Source organism: Oncorhynchus mykiss, chromosome 7, assembly GCF_013265735.2.
Source record: "Oncorhynchus mykiss isolate Arlee chromosome 7, USDA_OmykA_1.1, whole genome shotgun sequence".
Lineage (NCBI taxonomy): Eukaryota > Metazoa > Chordata > Actinopteri > Salmoniformes > Salmonidae > Oncorhynchus > Oncorhynchus mykiss.
Window position 1 is genome coordinate 50622378 of NC_048571.1, and position 23703 is coordinate 50646080.

Sequence of the window (23703 nt, forward strand, 5' to 3'; positions counted from 1 at the left end):
CAGAGTAGTGATGCTAGTCAGGCAGGTGGGTGTGGGCAGTGATCCGTTGAAGACTATGCAGTTCATTTTACTAGTATTTAAGAGCAGTTGGAGGCCACAGAAGGAGAGTTGTATGGCGTTGAAACTCATCTGGAGGTTAGTTAACAGTGTCCAAAGAAGGGCCAGATGTACACAGAATGGTGTCGTCTGCATAGAGGTGGATCAGGGAATCACCCGCAGCAAGAGCGACATCATTGATATATACAGTTGAAGTCGGAAGTTTACATACATACACTTAGGTTGGAGTCATTAAAACTCGTTTTTCAACCACCACACATTTCTTGTTAAAAACTATATTTTTGGCAAGTTGGTTAGGACATCTACTTTGTTCATGACAAAAGTAATTTTTCCAACAATTGTTTACAGACAGATTATTTCACTTATAATTCACAGTTGACTGTGCCTTTAAACAGCTTGGAAAATTCCAGAAAATTATGTCATGGCTTTAGAAGCTTCTGATAGGCTAATTGACATCATTCGAGTCAATTGGAGGTACACCTGTGGATGTATTTCAAGGCCTACCTTCAAACTCAGTGCCTCTTTGCTTGACATCATGGGAAAATCAAAAGAAATAAGCCAAGACCTCAGAGAATAAATTGTAGCCCTCCACATTCTGGTTCATCCTTGGGAACAATTTCCAAACACCTGAAATTACCACGTTCATCTGTACAAAAAATAGTACGCAAGTATAAACACCATGGGACCATGCAGCCGTCATACCGCTCAGGAAGGAGAAGCGTTCTGTCTCCTAGAAATGAACGTACTTTGTTGAGAAAAGTGCAAATCGATCCCAGAACAACAGCAAGGACCTTGTGAAGATGCTGGAGGAAACAGGTACAAAAGTATCTATATCCACAGTAAAACGAGTCCTATATCGACATAACCTGAAAAGCCGTTCAGCAAGGAAGAAGCCACTGCTCCAAAACCACCAGAAAAAGCCAGACTATGGTTTGCAACTGACATGGGGACAAAGATTTTACTTTTTGGAGAAATGTCCTCTGGTCTGATGAAACAAAAATAGAATTGTTTGGCCATAATGACCATTTATGTTTGGAGGAAAAAGGGGGATGCTTGCAGGCCGAAGAACACCATCCCTACCATGAAGCACGGGGGTGGCAGCATCATGTTGTGGAGGTGCTTTGCTTCAGGATGGACTGGTGCACTTCACAAAATAGATGGCGTTGTGAGGATGGAAAATGATGTGGATATATTGAAGCAACATCTCAAGACATCAGTCAGGAAGTTAAACCTTGGTCGCAAAAGGGTGTTCCAAATGGACAGTGACCCCAAGCATACTTCCAAAGTTGTGTCAAAATGGCTTAAGGACAACAAAGTCAAGGTATTGGAGTTGCTATTAAAGCCCTGACCTCAATCCTATAGAAAATCTGTGGGCAGAACTGAAAAAGCGTGTGCGAGCAAGGAGGCATACAAACCTGACTTCGTTACACCAGCTCTTTCAGGAGGAATTCCCACTTATTGTGGGAAGCTTGAGGAAGGCTACCCGACACGTTTGACCGAAGTCAAACATTTTAAAGGCAATTCTACCAAATACTAATTGACTGTATATAAACTTCTGACCCACTGAGAATGTGATGAAAGAAATAAAAGATGAATGAAATAATTCTCTCTACTATTATTCTGACATTTCACATTCTTAAAATAAAGTGGTGATCCTAACTGACCTAAAACAGGGAATTTTTTACTAGGATTAAATGTCAGGAATTGTGAAAACTGAGTTTAAATGTATTTGGCTGAGGTGTATGTAAACGTCCGACTTCAACTGTATACAGAGAAAAGAGTCGGCATGAGAATTGAACCTTGTGGCACCCCCATAGAGACTGCCAGAGGCCCAGACAACAGTCCTCTCACTCACCTCTCACTCTCTCACTCACTCACACTCTCTCACTCACACAACTCTCACACTCATTCACCTCTCACCCGTCTCTGTGTGTCAGTGGTGACACAGCATCACCCTGCTCTTCTGTAGGACTGATCAGCCTCTAATTTCCTGTTTGCTGAAGAGGGGATTATTACCCCCCCCCCCCCCCCCCCCCCCCCCACACACACACACACCACAATACGTTCCCCCCATACCCACACCGCCTGGGTGTGCCCTGTTGTGATTGGTGGGTTGGTGTATTCATGCTAATGAGAGGCATCAGTGTCAGCAGGGTACTGCTACTGGGAGATTAGATTCTGTCACTGGGTGAGGACTGGTGTGTGTTTTTGCATCTGAGTGGTCGTGTGTGCGGTCCTGCAGGCTTTCTGTGTGATTGATGCAGTGCATCCTCAGTTGTGTCGGCTGCAGAACATCGTCTGCATAATTGTTCCCTCCTGTCGTTTGGGGAGGAGCAGAGAATCCACACTGACACTACTGACAGAAGGCTACAGTACTCCTCCTGCTTCCTCCTCTCTGCCTCCTTACTTACCTCTCCCCTGTGCTTCCTCGTCTCTGCCTCCTTACTTACCTCTCCCCTGTGCTCCCTCCCCTCTGCCTCCTTACTTACCTCTCCCCTGTGCTTCATCCTCTCTGCCTCCTTACCTCTCCCCTGTGCTCCCTCCTATCTGCCTCCTTACCTCTCCCCTGTGCTCCCTCCTCTCTGCCTCCTTACTTACCTCTCCCCTGTGCTTCCTCCTCTCTGCCTCCTTACTTACCTCTCCCCTGTGCTTCCTCCTCTCTGCCTCCTTACTTACCTCTCCCCTGTGCTCCCTCCTCTCTGCCTCCTTACTTACCTCTCCCCTGTGCTTCCTCCTCTCTGCCTCCTTACTTACCTCTCCCCTGTGCTCCCTCCTCTCTGCCTCTTTACTTACCTCTCCCCTGTGCTGCCTCCTTGCTTACCTCTCCCCTGTGCTCCCTGCTCTCTGCCCCCTTACTTACCTCTCCCCTGTGCTTCCTCCTCTCTGCCTCCTTACTTACCTCTCCCCTGTGCTCCCTCCTCTCTGCCTCCTTACTTAACTCTCCCCTGTGCTCCCTCCTCTCTGCCTCCTTACTTACCTCTCCCCTGTGCTTCCTCCTCTCTGCCTCCTTACTTACCTCTCCCCTGTGCTCCCTCCTCTCTGCCTCCTTACTTACCTCTCCCCTGTGCTGCCTCCTTGCTTACCTCTCCCCTGTGCTCCCTGCTCTCTGCCTCCTTACTTACCTCTCCCCTGTGCTGCCTCCTTACTTACCTCTCCCCTGTGCTTCCTCCTCTCTGCCTCCTTACCTCTCCCCTGTGCTCCCTCCTCTCTGCCTACTTACTTACCTCTCCCCTGTGCTTCCTCCTCTCTGCCTCCTTACTTACCTCTCCCCTGTGCTCCCTCCTCTCTGCCTCCTTACTTACCTCTCCCCTGTGCTTCCTCCTCTCTGCCTCCTTACTTACCTCTCCCCTGTGCTTCTTCCTCTCTGCCTCCTTACTTACCTCTCCCCTGTGCTCCCTCCTCTCTGCCTCCTTACTTACCTCTCCCCTGTGCTCCCTCCTCTCTGCCTCCTTACTTACCTCTCCCCCGTGCTTCCTCCTCTCTGCCTCCTTACTTACCTCTCCCCTGTGCTCCCTCCTCTCTGCCTCCTTACTTACCTCTCCCCTGTGCTTCCTCCTCTCTGCCCCCTTACTTACCTCTCCCCTGTGCTCCCTCCTCTCTGCCTCCTTACTTACCTCTCCCCTGTGCTTCCTCCTCTCTGCCCCCTTACTTACCTCTCCCCTGTGCTTCCTCCTCTCTGCCTCCTTACCTCTCCCCTGTGCTCCCTCCTCTCTGCCTCCTTACTTACCTCTCCCCTGTGCTTCCTCCTCTCTGCCTCCTTACTTACCTCTCCCCTGTGCTTCTTCCTCTCTGCCTCCTTACTTACCTCTCCCCTGTGCTCCCTCCTCTCTGCCTCCTTACTTACCTCTCCCCTGTGCTTCCTCCTCTCTGCCCCCTTACTTACCTCTCCCCTGTGCTTCCTCCTCTCTGCCTCCTTACTTACCTCTCCCCTGTGCTTCCTCCTCTCTGCCTCCTTACCTCTCCCCTGTGCTCCCTCCTCTCTGCCTCCTTACTTACCTCTCCCCTGTGCTCCCTCCTCTCTGCCTCCTTACTTACCTCTCCCCTGTGCTCCCTCCTCTCTGCCTCCTTACTTACCTCTCCCCCGTGCTTCCTCCTCTCTGCCTCCTTACTTACCTCTCCCCTGTGCTCCCTCCTCTCTGCCTCCTTACTTACCTCTCCCCTGTGCTTCCTCCTCTCTGCCCCCTTACTTACCTCTCCCCTGTGCTTCCTCCTCTCTGCCTCCTTACCTCTCCCCTGTGCTCCCTCCTCTCTGCCTCCTTACTTACCTCTCCCCTGTGCTCCCTCCTCTCTGCCTCCTTACTTACCTCTCCCCTGTGCTTCCTCCTCTCTGCTTCCTTACTTACCTCTCCCCTGTGCTTCCTCCTCTCTGCCCCCTTACTTACCTCTCCCCTGTGCTTCCTCCTCTCTGCCTCCTTACTTACCTCTCCCCTGTGCCCCCTCCTCTCTGCCTCCTTTACTTACCTCTCCCCTGTGCTCTCTCCTCTCTGCCTCCTTACTTACCTCTCCCCTGTGCTCCCTCCTCTCTGCCTCCTTACTTACCTCTCCCCTGTGCTTCCTCCTTTCTGCCTCCTTACTTACCTCTCCCCTGTGCTTCCTCCTCTCTGCTTCCTTACTTACCTCTCCCCTGTGCTTCCTCCTCTCTGCCCCCTTACTTACCTCTCCCCTGTGATTCCTCCTCTCTGCCTCCTTACTTACCTCTCCCCTGTGCCCCCTCCTCTCTGCCTCCTTTACTTACCTCTCCCCTGTGCTCTCTCCTCTCTGCCTCCTTACTTACCTCTCCCCTGTGCTCTCTCCTCTCTGCCTCCTTACTTACCTCTCCCCTGTGCTTCCTCCTTTCTGCCTCCTTACTTACCTCTCCCCTGTGCTTCCTAATAACTTTGACTTTTTTCATTTCTGATCTGTTTTCCAGCTAGCAGTATTCTGTACATCCTGTTTTTGGAGAGAGCAGTGGGAAATAGTTTTATTATTTATCAGCACAAGACATTTTTACACTTTAGTAATTTAGCAGACTCTCTATTCCAGAGCGACTTACAGTGGTAGTAAGTGCTTCCAGTTTCATACCTTTTAGAGAAGTCAAATCAATAACTTCTCTTTCCTTCCCTTGTTTGATAAAACAATGATGTTAATATGTTTCTATCCGGAGGCCAATTCACTTCTATTTGATATTTGGAGGTAAGCCGCAATATCAACAACTTGACGTTAGCAGCTCAGAAACACTGTCATCCTCAGATGTAATGTTAAGACAGCGCTGGGACTCAATGCCCAGCTCTGAGACAGTTTATTAGGCCTGCAATGCAGAGAAGCAGAGCGGAGGGAGGTTTTACAGACACTCTGGGTTTTAGTGATGTTTTCATGGACGATGCATTTTCGTTGGCAGTTCAGGTTGAGCAGAGCAGTCATAAAATGTGAACTGAAGTCTTGGCGATGGTGTTTTGTTTTGGGGCAAGGCAACAGTGTCTGTTCTTGGGCAAGGTTTTGGGCGAGTGAGTCCCATTTTGTGGTAGTGTCTGTTTTGGGTTAGTCAGTTGTGTCTGTGGTAGAGTGTTGTTTGGGGAAGCCAGTGGTAAAGTAGTGGTTAATAGCTCATTAGTCATAGCGGGCTGGCACCCAAACTCTATTGGAACAGATGGACACCCAGACCCCTGTGGAGGGAGTTGAAGCCGCCACAGTGGAATCCAACAGCCACACACACTTGGGACACTGGGCCACAGCTCAACTCCTCTCTCTAGGATTCACAATGTTTAGCCTAGATGTGTTTCTGCTTTGAACTGTAAACCATGGACTACGAACTAACATGTTCAAATCTCATATTTCAAACTGCTGCTGTGTGACATTGACAAGTGTGAGAGTTTCAGCTGTGCACTGATTTGACTGGATAAGAGAACCTGGCATATCCTCACCCAGAGAAGCCCATCCCTGTGTGTTTTAACATAGACCTGGATCATGGATTTCTTACTGTAACTGGTACAGCAGCAGCTTCCTGGATACCCTCAGCCTCACTAGCATGTCAATGTTAAGGCAGGTTCTTTGTAAATGCTGTGCCCTCCCTGCCTTCATCACAACCACATGCTTTAGATTCCTGCCCCTGTCCCAGACCTGCTCAGGCTCTGCTGTCTATGACAGACACTCAGGGTGCTTGCCTGGCTCTCTGCCTCTGGATTCCTGCCCCTGTCCCAGACCTGCTCAGGCTCTGCTGTCTATGACAGACACTCAGGGTGCTTGCGTGGCTCGCTGCCTCTGGATTCCTGCCCCTGTCCCAGACCTGCTCAGGCTCTGCTGTCTATGACAGACACTCAGGGTGCTTGCCTGGCTCTCTGCCTCTGGATTCCTGCCCCTGTCCCAGACCTGCTCAGGCTCTGCTGTCTATGACAGACACCCAGGGTGCTTGCCTGGCTCTCTGTCTCTGGCTCGACTGTACTTCATCTCAGGAAGAAGGCCTTCTTACACTGAACCCTCCTATTACCGATTGATCTTTGTTGACCGTAACGGAAGGGCATCTGTTTTGGCTCTTATCGGCTCATCTCAATGCTGATGTGAAAGGTGTGTGTGATGTATCACTGCAGCAGACAGTGTCTTGACAATGGGGCAGTATACAGTGTGTGAGGGAACAGGGATGTGTGCTGTGAAGTATGTAGCATAGGATCTGATTACAGTGTGTGTCTGTGGCTAGTCTCCCAGGGGGGGACTGGGACCAGAAATCGGCTCTGGCGGTTCTGAAACACCGGACCATTTATTTTGTTCTTGAGGCCCCCCATTTATTAGCCACATAATTATCATTTAGCACACAAAAAAATCAAGTTAGACAGGCTCACTAGGCTAAAAATGGACCAGCCCATCTCTCTTTCTCTCCCTTAGTCTCTCTCTCTCTCTCTAACTGCTGATGATGACATTTCTCTCTTTGGGGAGGGGCTTTGTTTTATTTATCGAGACCATGATGGATCACTGACTCGACTAAAAGCTTTGCCTTCATTACAGGTAATATATTTGAATCCCCATTCGGAGAATGCAAACTCTGTATTTAGGCTCCAGAGAGAGAACTGTACTGTCAACTACGGCATGTTTACGTTTTGCTGTTGCATACTCTGTCAATATTGGAGACTAGGGCCAGGATCACAATACTTAGGTGCCGATACGATATGTATGGTGATTTATACATTTCTATATTTATTGCAATTTAACGTTCCAAACAGATTGCTCACTATGTGCCTGCTGCAGAGAGACGAGAGAGCATGAGAAAATTAGTTTTGATTAGTCAGGGAAATCAAAGTGCTGAAAGCCATTTGTCTCACTATTTACAAAAATGCTGGAGAACAAGCTATAGGCTGAAAAATACCTGCCGCAGGTACAGCCGACTAGCGCTAACTAGCGCTATCTAACCATAGCAGCTGTTTGTTTTACAAATCGATAGTTGGAGTCAAACTATCGACGTTATAATGTTGCGATATGCAACTGTGTCGATTATTTTCTCCTCGTCACTGTTGGCATCAAACAAACCATAACTGAATTTTGTTTATGTCCAAGCCTAAATAAGAAGCAGACTCTGACTGTGAGGTCTGAGAATGGGAGACAGGCATGACCTGTCAGCTTTGATCTAATCAATGGGATTTGGGAATAGGAGGAGGAACTACGAACGTGCTTTTTATTAACTTTGATGTAGCAGGAGATCCAGAGTGGAGGAGACGGAGACAGAGAGAGATAGATAGAGAGTGGAAGAGAGAGTCAGGCCTATGCTACACATGCTGATGAACCTGCTCTGGGGGAATGTGGGTGGTCAGATGTCATCATCCACCAATGCAGACAATTTTAGCCTCTGGGCGGCCTAAGAACTTTGGGGTGTGTGTGTGTGTGTGTGTGCACTTTCATAGTACTTTACAAATGTCTAGTCATACAACTCTACATGACTTTTGAAGGATGGACAGACAGGAAAGGAAGTGATAGGAAGCGATAAATTTCAAAGAGTTATGGACACTGTTAGATCAGTGAAAATGTATGAAATATGTTTGTCAGTTTGGCGATGGACCACCATGAAGTGTCAAATGTGTACTGTAGAATCAGATGCAATCCATGGGAGCATGTTGTGACTCTTTTGAAGGAGGTGATAAAACACTATATAAACACAACAAGAACCTCTTTCAAAGTGATGACACCTCTATGATGTCATCTCTGGTCCAAAAGGCTATCCACTTAAAAGAGAGTGAAAGAGTGTAAAACAACAGTGAAGCATATTATACTGTAATCAGATTGGACAAAAATGTACCGGCCTCGGCGATTGACAGGTCCTTGGGTTCACAATCACAATGACTGTCAAAGTCATCAAGATATAGCCTAAATACACTATATCTAAAAAAGAAAGTATGTGGACACTCCTTCAAATGAGTGGATTTGGCTATTTCAGCCACAGCTATTTTGTCATATGGTTATGAAAGGTTGTGCTAACACGCAGCATTCCATCCTGCCTCCCATGCTGGAGAGAAAATGAGAGATTAGAGTAAAATGTCTAAAGTGTTTATCTTCCTCTTTTCATCTAACGGTCCCCTTCTCTCCACCCCCTCCCATATTTTTCCCTCTCTTCTCGCCATCTGTGTTGCATGACCTATTGTGGGGGTCCTAAATGAGCTCCGGCCCATCCACATACAATGGCTCAGACCCCTGTACCCCCTAGTGAACATGACAGAGCGAAGAAAACCACGCGCTCAGGAGGTTCCTCCCTTCTGCTCATTAGTACAGGTAGCCTGCCCTACCACAAGCCACAGCCACACACTACATACTGGGTTTGGCTCTGACTTGCCTGTCTGAGTCGCTGGGCAGCAGCAGTCTCTGGGAGGAAACTAGAGCAGCATGGAGCCATATGGTGCCCCAGTGTGCTGTGCAGTCAGTGGAACAGGGGAATGTGATGTTGAGCAGGAATAACAGAGTGGACACGGAACAGCCAGCCAGGACTGGAGAGGGAGTATAACACTGATAAAGGATTATTTTTCTTTGTATTCATTCAAGCCAGGAACCTTGTGAAATGGCTGGGCTGGGGTGTGTTCAAATCCTGTCAGGATTGTGTTTATTAATGAACGGGACTGGAGTGGGGGTGTCCAGCTCCTCTAAAGTACAGTACATATCTTGCTGCAGGGTCTGGGCTTATGCAAGGATGAGCACCAACAACTGTCATACGCTTTTGTTTTTGTGTCAGATTCCCTCAGCATGATCAGCCCTCTGACCCCAATGAGACAACTGTGAGTGTGTACAGAGAGAGGGGTCATCAGCGGTTCAATGGTGTAGTCCTGAGACAGTGTCCTGCTGCAGTAATTGCATGTGTAATTGATCCCAGTGCTCTGGCCCCTCCTGGAGACATATCAGACAGGCAGAAGAGGGCCATTACACACAGCCGAGGAGCCCAGCAGAGTGATGGAGTAGAACATAGCATAGCTAAGATCATTATTTTCTTTGTGTGTCAAGATGTCTGTCCAAAAAAATAAGATAAGGGCTAGAATTAGTGGTCAGTGATGGGTATATACAGCTTCGTGTACGTGTGTGTGTGTGTGTGTGTGTGTGTGGGAGGAGAAGGTTGTTGGATGGGTCGTGTCTCTCAATACCCCAGGGTCCCACTGGAGACCCGCCTCCCGCCACGCCCCCCCAGAGCTCTAGTTGCTATGTTACTCTTAGGGGCAGGATTGATGTTAAAGATGGTAAAAGTGTCACCAGGCTTAATTGATGGCTGAGGAAAGCCGGCCCCAAGCCAGGCAGCGCATGCTATCACCAGAGGCACAGCACAAACAAATCAATCAATCAATAGGCATCTCTCCAGGCTCTCCCCATCTCTTCCCCAAAGTCCACCAAGGGGTATTTCCCCTAGAACACAACCACATTGGAATGCTCCTCTATCCTGGTTGAAATGTAATTAGAAGATGGTTGAGAACGCAAATGTCATGCTTATCGATCAGAGTCAGCGCAAACGTTAGCCTACAGGCCAGTCCCTCAATTTAACCACTCATTAAAGAGTCTCATTAGAGGCTTGTACTGATGTCTTCAGGGCAGAGACAGAGAGCTCTTAGTACAGTCATCTCGTCTGGCCTGCCCTGGTCTGCCCTGGTCTGGCCTGCCCTGGTCTGGCCTGCATGCTTTTAGTCATTCACAGATCTCTAATGAACAGTGTGTGTTACTCTTGTTCCAGGCTGGGGTGAACAGTAGGTTGTATTCTGGAACTCTACTCATCTCTAACTATTCACACCCTTTTACTTTTTCCACATGTTTTTGTGCTACAGCTAGAATTTACAACTAGATCTGGCCTACACACAATATCCCATTAATGTCCAGGTGGAATTATGTTTTTAGAAATGATTACAAATTAAAAGCTGAAATGTATTGATTAATAAGTATTCAAGACCTTTGTTATGGCAAGCCTAAATAAAAATGTGCTTAAGTCACAAAGTTGCATGGACTCACTCTGTGTGCAATAATAAGTTTTAACATCATTTTTTAATGACCAACCCATCTCTGTACCCCACACATACAATTATCTGTAAGGTCCCTCAATCGAGCAGTGCTTTTCAAACACAGATTCAACCACAAAGACCAAGTTTTTTTTTCAATGTCTCCAAAGAAGAGCACCTATTGGTAGATGGGTCAAAATACAAAAGGAGACATTGAATATCCCTTTGAGCATGGTGAAGTTATTAATTACACTTTGGATGGTGAGGAGAGGAAGGAAACAGCTCAGAGATTTCACCATGAGGCTAATGGAGACTTTTTAGTGGCGCAGTGGCCTAAGGCACTGCATCACAGTGCTAGCTCTGCAACTAGAGATTCTGGGTTCAAGCCCAGGCTCTTTCGCAGCCGGCCGGCGACCGGGAGTCCCATGGGGCGGTGCACAATTGGCCCAGCTTTGTCTGGGTTAGGGGAGAGTTTGGCCAGCAGGGATGTTCTTGTCCCATCGCGCACTAGCGACTCCTGTGGCGGGCTGGGCGCAGTGCGCGCTGACACGGTCACCGGGTGTATGGTGTTTCCTCCGACACATTGGTGTGGCTGGCTTCCGGGTTAAGTGGGCTTTGTGACAAGAAGCAGTGCGGCTTGGTTGGGTTGTGTTTCAGAGGATGCACGGCTCTCGTTTCAGCAATGAGTTTCAGCAATGAGACAAGACTGTAACTACCAATTGGATATCACGAAATTTGGGAGAAAATAAATAAAAACATATATAGAGTTTAATGGATGTGATAGGAGAAAACTGAGGAGGGATCAACAACATTGTAGTTTCTCCACAATACTAATTTAATTGACAGAGTGAAAAAAAGTAAGCCTGTTCAGAAAATATATTCCTAAACATGCATCCTGTTTGCATTAAGGCATTAAAGTAAAACTACAAAGAATGTGTCAAAGAATGAACTTTATGTCCTGAATTTATTGGAAAGTATTCAGAAACCTTGACTTTTTTGACTTTTACCCACACTTTTGTTAAGTTATCAAATTTTATTAGTCACATGCGCCGAATACAACAGTGAAATGCTTACTTATGAGCCCCTAACCAACAATGCAGTTTCCCCAAAAATATGGATAAGAATAAGGGATAAAAGTAACAAGTAATTAAAGGGCAGCAGTAAAATAATAATAGCGAGACTATATATACAGGGTGGTACTGATACAGAGTCAATGTGAGGGGGCACCGGTTAGTTGAGGTAGTATGTACATGTAGGAAGAGTTATTAAAGTGACTATGCATAGATAACAACAGAGAGAAGCAGTGGTGTAAAGAGGGGGACGGGGGGCAATGCAAATAGTTTGGGTTGCCATTTGACTAGATGTTCAGGAGTCTTATGGTTTTGGGGTAGAAGCTGTTTAGAAGCCTCTTGGACCTGGACTTGGCTTGCCGTGCGGTAGCAGAGAGAACAGTCTATGACTAGGGTGGCTGGAGAATTTTTAGGGCCTTCCTCTGACACCGCCTGGTATAGAGGTCCTGGATGGCAGGAAGCTTCGCCCCAGTGATGTACTGGGCCGTTCATACTACCCTCTGTAGTGCCTTTTGGTCGGAGGCTGAGTAGTTGCCATACCAGGCAGTGATGCAACCAGTCAGGATGCTCTCGATGGTGTAGCTGTAGAACCTTTTGAGGATCTGAGGACCCATGTCAAATCTTTTCAGTCTCCTGAGGGGGAAACGGTTTCGTCTTGCCCTCTTCACAACTGTCTTGGTGTGCTTGGACCATGATAGTTTGTTGGTGATGGGGACACCAAGGAACTTGAAGCTCTCAACCTGCTCCACTGCAGCCCCGTCGATGAGAATGGGGGCGTGCTCGGTCCTCTTTTTCCTGTAGTCCACAATCATCTCCTTTGTCTAGATCATGTTGAAGGAGAGGTTGTTGTCCTGGCACCACACTGCCAGCTCTCTGACCTCCTCCCTATAGGTTGTCTCGTCGTTGTCGGTAATCATGCCTACCACTGTGTCATCGGCAAATGTAATAATGGTATTGGAGTCCTGCCTGGCCATGCAGTCATGAGTGATCAGGGAGTTCAGGAGGGGACTGAGCACGCACTTCTGAGGGTCCCCTGTGTTGAGGATTAGCATGGCGAATGTGTTATCTACCCTTACCACCTGGGGGCGACCCGTCAGGAAGTCCAGGATCCAGTTCCAGAGGGAGGTGTTTAGTCCCAGGGTCCTTAGCTTATTAATGAGCTTTGAGGGAAGTAGTGTGTTGAACGCTGAGCTGTAGTCAATGAATAGCATTCTCACATACGTGTTCCTTTTGTCCAGGTGGGAAAGGGCAGTGTGGAGTGCAATAGAGACTGCATCATCTGTGGCTCTGTTGGGGCGGTATACAAATTGGAGTGGGTCTAGGGTTTCTGGGATGATGGTGTTGATGTGAGCAATAACCAGCCTTTCAAAGCACTTCAAGGCTACAGACGTGAGTGCTACAGGTCGGCAGTCATTTAGGCAGGTTACCTTCGTGTTCTTGGGCACAGGTACTATGTTGGTATTAGATTGGACAGAGAGAGGTTGAAAATGTCAGTGAAGACATTTTCCAGTTGGTCAGCACATGCTTGCAGCACACGTCCTGGTAATCTGTCTTGTCCTGCGACCTTGTGAATGTTGACCTGTTTAAGGTCTTACTCACATCAGCTGCGGAGAGCATCATCACACAGTCCTCCAGGACAGCTGGTTCTCTCATGTATGTTTCAGTGTTATTTTCCTTGAAGCGAGCATAGAAGTAGTTTAGCTTGTCTGGTAGGCTCATGTCACTGGGTAGCTCTCGGCTGTGATTTATTTTGTAGTCTTTAATAGTTTGCAAGCCCTGCCACATCCGACAAGTGTCAGAGCCGGTGTAGTATGATTCGATCTTAGTATTGACACTTTGCCTGTTTGATTTTTCGTCGGAGGGCATAGCGGGATTCCTTATAAGCTTCCGGGTTAGTGTCCCGCTCCTTGAAATTACCCATTGTTAGTTTAATCTTCCGCTTAACTCGTCGATTTTATTCTCCAAGGACTGCGCATTTGCTAGCAGAATTGAGAGAAGTGGGGGTTTATTCAATCGCCTACGAATTCTCGGAGGGCAGCCCGCCCTTCGGCCCCTCTTTCTCGTCTCTTCTTCACGCAGATGACGGCATCAGGGCCTGTTTCCGAGGAAGCAGTCATATCCTTTGCGTCGGGCTCGTCAGAGTCATGAAGGAACAAGGATTCTGCTAGTCCGTGGTGAGTAACCGCAGTCCTTTGTACATTATGTTCAAAATTAGTAAACGAGTAAGTTAAAAACAACCCAATTAAACAAACAAAAAAACACAATCGGCTGGGGGCACGTAAAACGTCTGCCTTTTCATCCGCCGCCATTTTAAAGCCTTATTCTAAAATGGAATAAATAGTATTTTCCCTCATCAATCTACACACAATACCCCATAATAACAAAAACAATAACCATAAAACCTGAAATGTCACATTTACATAAGTATTCAGACCCTTTACTCAGTGCTTTGTTGAAGCACCTTTGGCAGCGATTGCAGCTTTTTCTTCTTGGGTATGAGGCTACAAGCTTGGCACACCTGTAGTTGGGGAGTTTCTCCCATTCTTCTCTGCAGATCCTCTCAAGCTCTGTCAGGGGAGTGTTTCTGCATAGTACATACACAATAACCCATAATAACAAAGTGAAAACAGGTTTTTAGAAAACATTTTTTTACCCGAAATACCTAATTTACATAAGTATTCAGACCCTTTTCTATGAGACTCGAAATTGAGCTCAGGTGCATCCTGTTTCTGTCATCTTGGAGATGTTTCTACAATTGATTGGAGTCCACCTGATTTAAATTAAATCGATTGGACATGATTTGGAAAGGCACACACCTGTCTATATAAGGTCCCACAGTTGACAATACATGTCAGAGCAAAAAACCAAGCCATGAAATGGGTGGCTGAAGAAAAAAATGATATATTTATATATATATATATTTTGATTTCAGGCTGTAACACAACAAGATGTGGAATAAATCAAGTAGTATGAATACTTTCTGAAGGCACTCCATCATTTTGAGGTCACAATTCTGTTTATACGCTTGTTTACATGGATATGCTACTTAATAAAAACATTTTTGAAACTTTGTTATTATCGTGGCTATTTATTATTATTATTATTATTATTCAGGTTATTACTTATAAATATGAATCAACAAATTAAGAAACACCATGTCGGAGAGGATATGTCACGGAGTCATAATAAAGATATGTCTACCATGTCCTGTTGGCTGTTCTGCATCTAAAAAATGTAATACACATCCTATTTCGACGCACAACACCATTCAAACAAAGTCAGATGGGTTTTCTCCCACTTTTCCCTAAATATTTGTGAAACGTCACAAACCCTGCTGCTGCGATCATTCGATGGCATTGCCATACGTTCTTCAAAGAGAGGACTCTAATGAGAGAAATGTTGTAGCCTAAGCTATTGAAAATAGGCATTTTAGGCACTCAGTCAACATTAACAGGTCAGAGAAACCAGACACATGCTCATTGCTCACAGAGCACGTAAATTATGGTATGAACTAGAATGAGAACGGTAAATGTAATAATTGATCAGTAACAGAAATGTATGTAACCAAATTATGGGGATTTAACGGTAAATTGCCTGTTTTACTAACAATTGGTTACCACATGGGAATTCATAGAAGTGCATTGTGGGCCAACACTGTATAGCCTGGGCTACTATATCTATATTTAAAATAAAGTTAATATAAATTCAATGAAATGAAAATGAATGTAGGCCTATTTAAACATGTTTTGATTGCGTGCCCACTGGAGCTGCTGCTTCTTGTTTTCATCTGATAGGTGTGGCTGCAATAGTCCATCTGTGACAAGGACCGACAAGTTGTGCGTTCCGAGATGCCGTTCTGCACACCACTCTTGTACAGTGCCATTATTTTGCCGTTTGTTGCCTGTTAGCTTGCTATTCTTCTTCGACCTCTCATCAACAAGCTGTTTTCGCACATAGGGCTGCTGCCGACTGAATGTTTTTGTTTTGTTGCACCATTCTTGGTAAACCCTAGACACGGTTGTGTGTGAAAAGCCCAGGAGGCCGGATGTTTCTGAGATCCTGGAACCGCCACCCTGGCACCGACTATCATACCACGCTCAGTCGCTTCGGTCACTTGTTTTCCCATTCTAACATCGAACAGCAACTACATACCTGTCTGCCTGCTTTATATAGCAAGCCTGTAGGAGCGAACGCTTATCTCTTTAAGACTTGATGAATATTCCGCCCCTTATTCCCAGATCCTCCCAGTCAGTTTGGCTGTCCTGTCCTATCCTGCAGTGCCCTCACTCCTACAGTAGTATATTTAGATTTCCTTGTTTACCTCTTCTATGAATTTTCAGGAAGCCACTTCCTCCATCATTCGGGACTGTTAGTGTAATGGCTTGTTTGTTAGGCCTTATCTGCTACTCCATTGCTGGACTACACTATATACTCCATTTAGGGATGTGGTGTGTATTTCCTTTTTTTTCTACACAATGATGTGTACTTTGATATCAAATTGTGTATTGTTTTCTTGAGCTTTTATTGTGTCAGATTAAAAAACCCTCCAGTCTTCTGGGACGGGAGAAAATCCTGTTTGAGTGCAGAGTAATAATGCTGCGTAAGGCCAGTGGAGAAAGTATTACCTGAGAATTAGATTTCAAGCCTCACCGGAGAGCATGGTGAAATCCCTGGCGAGTCGTGTTGTGAGCTTGTGCCTCGTCCTGAGATTGGCTGAAAGGCTGGCTGCCTGTCTTAATGAATATGGTGTGCGCATCAACATCATGGGATGTTCACATGGGTCACATTTTTGGAACAGTGTATTTCAGGAGATATGCATACATACACACACAAAATGCAGATAAACAAGGCTACATTGAACATCTTGGTTGCCATTGTAAAATATATTGATCACATGACTGTATGTTAACCACAATTTAAACAGTAGTGCTCTCTCTAGTCAATAGGGGCATTGTGTGCTCTATAAGGGCATCTGAGGGCATGAGAGAATCACGTTGGAACAAGGTGAAATCCTATAAAACCGGTTCCGACACTGTACCTTTTGTGTGTCTCTTCACTGTTCCCGTTGTTCCATAAGGTGTATTTGTACCTTGTTTTTACCTGACTGTACTGCTCGCATCAGTTACCTGATGTGGAATAGAGTTCCATGTAGTACTGTGCGCCTCCCATAGTCTGTTCTGGATGTGGGGACTGTGAAGAGACCTCTGGCATGTCTTGTGGGGTATACATTCATCTTGTCAGCACCTATTACAAAAATAAGGAGTGATGAAGTCAAACTCTCTTCCACTTTGAGCCATGAGATATTGACATGCATGTCATTAATGTTAGCTCTCCGTGTACTTGTAAGGGCCAGCCGTGCTGCCCTGTTCTGAGCTAACTGCAATTTTCCTATGTTCATCTTTGTGGCATCTGACCACACTACTGAACAGTAGTCTAGGTGTGACAAAACTAGGGCCTGTAGGACCTGCCTTGTTGATAGCGTTGTTAAGATGCTTTATTATGGACAGACTTCTCCCCATCTTAGCTGCTGTTGTATCAATATGTTCTGACCATGACAGTTTACAATACAGGGTTACTCCAAGCAGTTTAGTTACCTCAACTTGCTCAATTTCCACATTATTCATTACGAGATGTAGTTGAGGTTCAGGGTTTAGTGAATGATTTGTCCCAAATACAATGCTTTTAGTTTTGGAAATATTCAGGGTTAACAAATTCCTTGCTACCAATTCTGAAACTAACTACAGCTCTTTAAGTGTTGCAGTCATTTCAGTTGCTGTAGTAGCTGCCATGTATAGTGTTGAGGCATCCACATACATACACACTTTACTCAAAAAAGATTGAAAAAGTAAGTGGCCTAAACATCTACCCTGGGGAATTCCTGTAAAGCCATAACACAATTTTTTTCATGGTCAATAATGTCAGAAGCTGCACTGAAGTCTAACAAGACAGCCCCCACAATCATGGTATTATCAATCTCTCTCAGCCAATCATCAGTGCTGTGCTTGTTGAGTGTCCTTCCCAATAAGTGTGCTGAAAATCTGTTGTCGATTTGTTTACTGAGAAATAGGATTGTATCCATTTTTTTCCAGGAAGTTTACTAAGGGTTGGTAACAGGCTGAGTGGTTGGCTATTTGAGTCAGTAAAGGGGGCTTTACTATTCTTGGGTAGCAGAATGACTTTAGCTTTCTTCCAGGCCTGATGGCACACACTTTCTAAACTCAGCAAAATAAAGAAACGTCCCCTTTTCAAGAACCTGTCTTTCAAAGATAATTCGTAAAAATCCAAATAACTTCATAGATCTTCTTTGTAAAGGGTTTAACACTGTTTCCCATGCTTGTTCAATGAACCATCAACGATTAATGAACATGCACGGTGGTTAAGATACAAACAGCTTAAAGACGGTAGGCAATTAAGGTCACAGCTATGAAAACTTAGGACACTAAAGAGGCCTTTCTACTGACTCCGAAAAACATCAAAAGAAAGATCCCCAGGGTCCCTGCTCATCTGTGTGAATGTGCCTTAGGCATGTTGCAAGGAGGCATGAGGACTGCAGATGTTGCTAGGGCAATAAATTGCAATGTCCGTACAGTGAGACGCCTAAGACAGCGCTACAGGGAGACAGGACGGACAGATGATTGTCCTCGCAGTGGCAGACCACGTGTAACCACCTGCACAGCATCGGTACATCCGAACATCACACCTGCGGGACAGGTACAGGATTGCAACAACAGCTGCCCGAGTTACACCAGGAACGCACAATCCCTCCCTCCAGTGCTAAGACTGTTCGCAATAGGCTGAGAGAAGCTGGACTGAGGGATTGTAGGCCTGTTGTAAGGCAGGTCCTCACCAGACATCACCGGCAACAACGTAGCCTATAGGCAAAAACCCACCGTCGCTGGACCAGACAGGACTGGCAAAAAGTGCTTGATGAGAGCCAGTCAATATTTAAATCACCCAGACACTATACTGCTCTGTTGATATCACTTATATTATCAAGCATTTCACATATATTATCCAGATACTGACTGTTAGCACTTGGTGTAGCAGCTTCCCATTAGAATGGGCTTAAGCTGAGGCAGATGAACTTGTAGTCATGGGACTCATCATCCCAGAAACCCTGGACCCACTCCAATTTGCATACCGCCCCAACAGATCCACAGAGGATGCAATCTCATTTGCCCTCCACACTGCCCTCTCCCACCTAGAAAAGAGGAATAGCTATGTGAGGAGGCTGTTTGACTACAGCTCAGTATTCAACACCAAAGTCCCCTCCAAGCTCATCACCAGGCTCGTGACCCTGGGACTGAACACCTCCCTCTGCAACTGGATCCTGGACTTCCCCAGGTGGTAAGAGTAGGCAATAACATGGGAGCTCCTGTACTCCCTGTTCACCCATGACGGTGTGGCCACGCATGACACTATCATCAAGTTTGCTGATGACACGACGGGGGTAGCCCTGATTTCCAACGGCAATGAGACAGCCTACAGGGAGGAGGTCAGGACGACAACTTCTCCCTCAACATCACCAAGACCAAGGAGTTGTTTGGGTGGGTGCATACCCCTATCCACAACGATGGGGCCGCAGTGCTGTATTAGGAAAAAAAGGTGCTAATTAGTTTGGGTTTGTAGCCATAGGGAAACCCTTTTTGGTGCTTGGTTGAACCCTTTGCAGAGGATTCTACTTATAACCCTCTATAAAGAACCCTTTTATCTTTGAAGTGTTCCTTCCTAGAACCCTCCATGAACAGTTTTACAAGTCTTTATTTGCATATTTTTTTACGACAGTATGACATACAGTGCCTACAGAAAGTATTCAAACCCTTTCACTTTTTCCACATTTTGTTGTTATAGCCTGAATTTTAAATGGTTTAAATTTGAATGTGTCACTGGCCTGCACACACTACCCCATAATGTCAGTGGAATTAGGCTTTATGAATGTTTGCAAATGAATTAAAAATGAAAAGATGAAATGTCTTGTCAGTTAGTATTTAACACCTTTGTTATGGCAAGATTGAATACGTTCCGGAGTAATAATGAGCTTAACAAGTCACAAGTTGCATGGACTCTGTGTGCAATAATAGTGTTTAACATTATTTTGAATGACAACCTCATCTCTGTACCCCACACATACAATTATCTGTTAGGTCTCTCAATCGAGCAGTGAATTTCAAACACAGATTCAACCACAAAGTACAGGGAAGTTTTCCAATGCCTCGCAAAGAAGGGCACCTATTGGTAGATGGTTAAAAAAGCAGACATTGACTATCCCTTTTGAGCATGGTGAAATTATTAATTACACTTTGGATGGTCTATTTTTACACCCAGCCACTACAAAGATACAAGCGTCCTTCCTAATTCAGGTGCCGGACAGGAATGATACCGCTCAGGGATTTCACCATGAGGCCAATGGTGACTTTAAAACGGTTAGACTTGGTTATGATAGGAGAAAACTGAGGCTGGATTAACAACATTGTAGTTACATGACAATACTAACCTAATTGAGGAAAAAGAAGGGTCCCTGTACGGAACAAAAATATTCAAAAACATGTGAACTGTTTGCAACAAGACACTAAACAAAAACGACAAAAAATTTGGCAAAGCAATTACCTTTTTTTATTTTATTTTATTTTTTACAAAAAGGGTTATGTTTGGGCGAAATCCAATACAACACATTACTGAGTACCACTCTCCATATTTTCAAGCATAGTGGTGACTGCAACATGTTATGGGTACTCTCGTAATTGTTAAGGACTGGGGAGTTTTTCAGGATAAAGAAAATAGAAACAGAAGGGAGCTAAGCACAGGCAAAATCCTAGAGGAAAAGCTGGTTCAGTCTGCTTTCCACCAGACACTGGGAGATGAATTCACCTTCTCAGCAGGACAATAACCTAAAACAAAAGGCGAAATCGACACTGGAATTGCTTATCAAGAAGACAGTGAATGAGTGGCCGAGTTACAGTTTTGACTTAAATCTACTTGGCCATCCATGACAAGACCTGAAAATGGTTGTCTAGCAATGATCAACAACCAATTTGACAGAGCTTGAAGAATTGTTTTAAAGAATAATGGGCAAATATTGTAAAATTCAGGTGTGGAAAGCTCTTAGACTTACCCAGAAAGAGACAACTGTTAGAATCACCTTTGGCATTGATAATGTATTGACTCAAGGGTGTGAATACTTATGTAAATTAGATTAATGTATTTCATTTTCAATACATTTGCAAAAATGTATTGTTAATATAGGGTATTGTGTGTTGATGGGGGAGAGAAAATAAACACTTAATAAATGTTGAATTCAGGCTGTAACACAATGTGGAATAAGTCCAGGGGTATGAATACTTTCTGAAGGCACTGTATATCATAAGGCCTTTATTTCAGGGCCTAGTTATACCCTAACACAGTGGTCAGAAACTCCTGGTTTACAGGCCACATCACGTCTGCAAGTCACGTTATGCTGGCTTACAAAGTGATGTGTAATTCCGATTGGAATCGAGCCAGTGAGGATCTCCAACAATTGGAACCTTTGATCATCCGCAACTAGGATATGGCCTAAAATCATCTCTTTTTTTTCAAACTTTCACAATATATAATCTACATTTTTATTTAACTAGGCAAGTCAGTTAAGAAAAAAAATATTATTTACAATGACAGCCTAGGAACAGTGGGTTAACTGCCTTGTTCAGAACGACAAATGTTTACCTTGTCAGCTCGGGGATTTGACCTAGCAATCTTTCGGTTACTGGCCAAACGCTCTAACCACAAGGCTACCCGCCGCCCCTCAAATAAGCTTTCTTGTACAATGTAAATGTCAAATACACAGCATTTCAAAAGTCAGCAATAGTATAATCAATTCAGGTCTTGTGAATTTATACCTAGGCTAAATATAAGCCTTCCACAACCAAGAAGACCAATTCATAATTTAATTATTTTATAAAATAGTTTAACCTGCTTTTTTTTGCAGTAATCACTGATCTGGATTTCAAGTCTATGAAAATAGCCTTTTTTATATATATATATATTTTTTTTACCAGAATCATGCAAAATGCACATTCACTAATAATGACTAACTTCTTGTAGCAGGCATGATAGAAAATTAGCACAGGTCTCAGAAACAATCTCTCAAGCACAAGCCCACGTGCTAGTATGTAGCCAGCTAATCTTTTGTTCTTTATATTTCAAATTTAGCCATCTTGGATCTATTTGCTATCTAACAAGACATAACAGTTTGAATTGTTATGAACACAACCTTCCGTCTCCAACTGTTTGAACAGCATGCTAGCCTGTCCACTTTGTTCAGATGTTGAAATCAAGTGGTTATTTCTCAGAATGGGAGATCTTTGCCAATTCTTTATAATTGTGTTCTATGCTTATTGAACATTTTATAAAACAGACTAGACAGCCGGGCACCGAAGACGCGGATATCGATTATGGCAGCCCCTGGTACCTCTCTGATTCAGAGAGAATTTTCTGTAATATTCCAAGCAGTTTAAAGGCACAGTCAACTTAGTGTATGTAAACTTCTGATCCAATGGAATTGTGATACAGTGAATTATAAGTGAAATAATCTGTCTGTTAACAATTGTTGGAAATATTACTTGGTCATGCACAAAGTAGATGTCCTAACCAACTTGCCGAAACTACAGTTTGGGAACAAGACATTTGTGGAGTGGTTGAAAAACTGGTTTTAATGACTCCAACCTAAGTGTATGCAAACTTCCCACTTCAACTGTATCTACCTCAAATACTCCAGTAAATTATAAATGTTTGTAGTTCCTTTCTTATTTCTCGTGTGTTTTAGTTTTTGTGTATACATTTTTTATATTGAATACTGCACTGTGAGGTAGGCCTTGCAAGTCTAGCATTTCGGTATACTTGTGCATGTGTGAGAACTTGAAACTTTATCAACATAAAGCAGGCAAGGGGGAGGGGCGGGATTAGAGAGGGAAGGGCGGACACAAACGGTGAGAAATCTGTGCTCTAGAGAAACATTGCAGAAAGCTGAATCTTTTATCTCCGGTCATTCAACTATTTAAACATTGTGCTCAGAGTTAAGAGCTCCCCCTCAATCGATTTTGCAATGTTCTTCCTCATGACAAAATCTCTCTGGGGCAGTCGATGCAACTCTGGCCTTACCTGTGGTCCACATATTGTTATTGCAGATGTTAACATTATTTATTCCTTCGATAAGAACCCCAGGTAATCTTTTTTTCTTTTAAGTGTTCCATCAGTGCTGTTTGTGTTTGGATGTATTAGAACAGTAGTGCCTCTGGCTGGTAGGCTGTTCAATGAGGGAGTCAGTGAGGACTGGAGAGGTAGCTGGGTGTTTTAGAATGTCAGACAGGGACCTGGGTCATCTAGCTGCAATGGGCTACAGGTTCAACGCTTACGGCAGTGTGCGGCTAAAGACCTCTGCTAGCAATATTCTGAGAGCTCTTTTTATGTTGGCCTAGCATGAATGCAACTTCAACCACTATCCCTAACTCTAGACAGTGGGGTAGGATGAGAAAGAGAGCTCCATGTTATTGTCTACTACTGCATGTTGTTTCCCTTCTGCAGGAGACAGTATTTACAAACAGGCTGGCTCTTAGCACACCACTGCAGACAGAGAGTCGCAGACAGACAAGCAGGCAGAGCTAATCTACACTATGCTAGCTGAGCCCCAGGCAGAGTGAGACTGAAGTTAATTCAATACCGTGTTCCCCTTCAAGTTCCTGTTCATAATGAGATTGGAAGACAGACATTTGGTTCCTTGATTAAAGCATCCAGCCACATCACAGGGAGGTTATCGTGAGATGGATTCCTATGGCCTGGCTGTAATGTAGAATGTTATCTCCAACATCGATACTGTCACCTAAATTGTAAATGATGCCGTTGGTCACACCGCCAGACACCTGGTCTACCCAGAGACACTTTACGATAATATACTATGATAGGGATAGTATTGTATTGCCAGTGAGTCAGGCATACTAATTAAAATAACCTTTCTACAGTACAAAAGAGAGAACGCTAACTACATTTGCGACAGTAAAAGTGATTTTGCCCTCTTCACAGCAGGACCCATTGAGGACTTGTGGTTCCACCTGGGTATACATGTTATTACATAGGTATATTACATTATTACATGGTTAAAGGTTTGCATAGGTGTGTAAAGGTCA

The 23703-nt window shown here is 44.7% G+C and overlaps 1 protein-coding gene across 7 annotated transcripts in view; it reads left to right on the forward strand.

The window, feature by feature from the left end:
- The window catches only part of magi1b (membrane associated guanylate kinase, WW and PDZ domain containing 1b), a 201436-nt gene that overhangs the window by 25186 nt on the left and 152547 nt on the right, over positions 1 to 23703 (forward strand). The gene's annotated exons all lie outside the window — the stretch shown is intronic.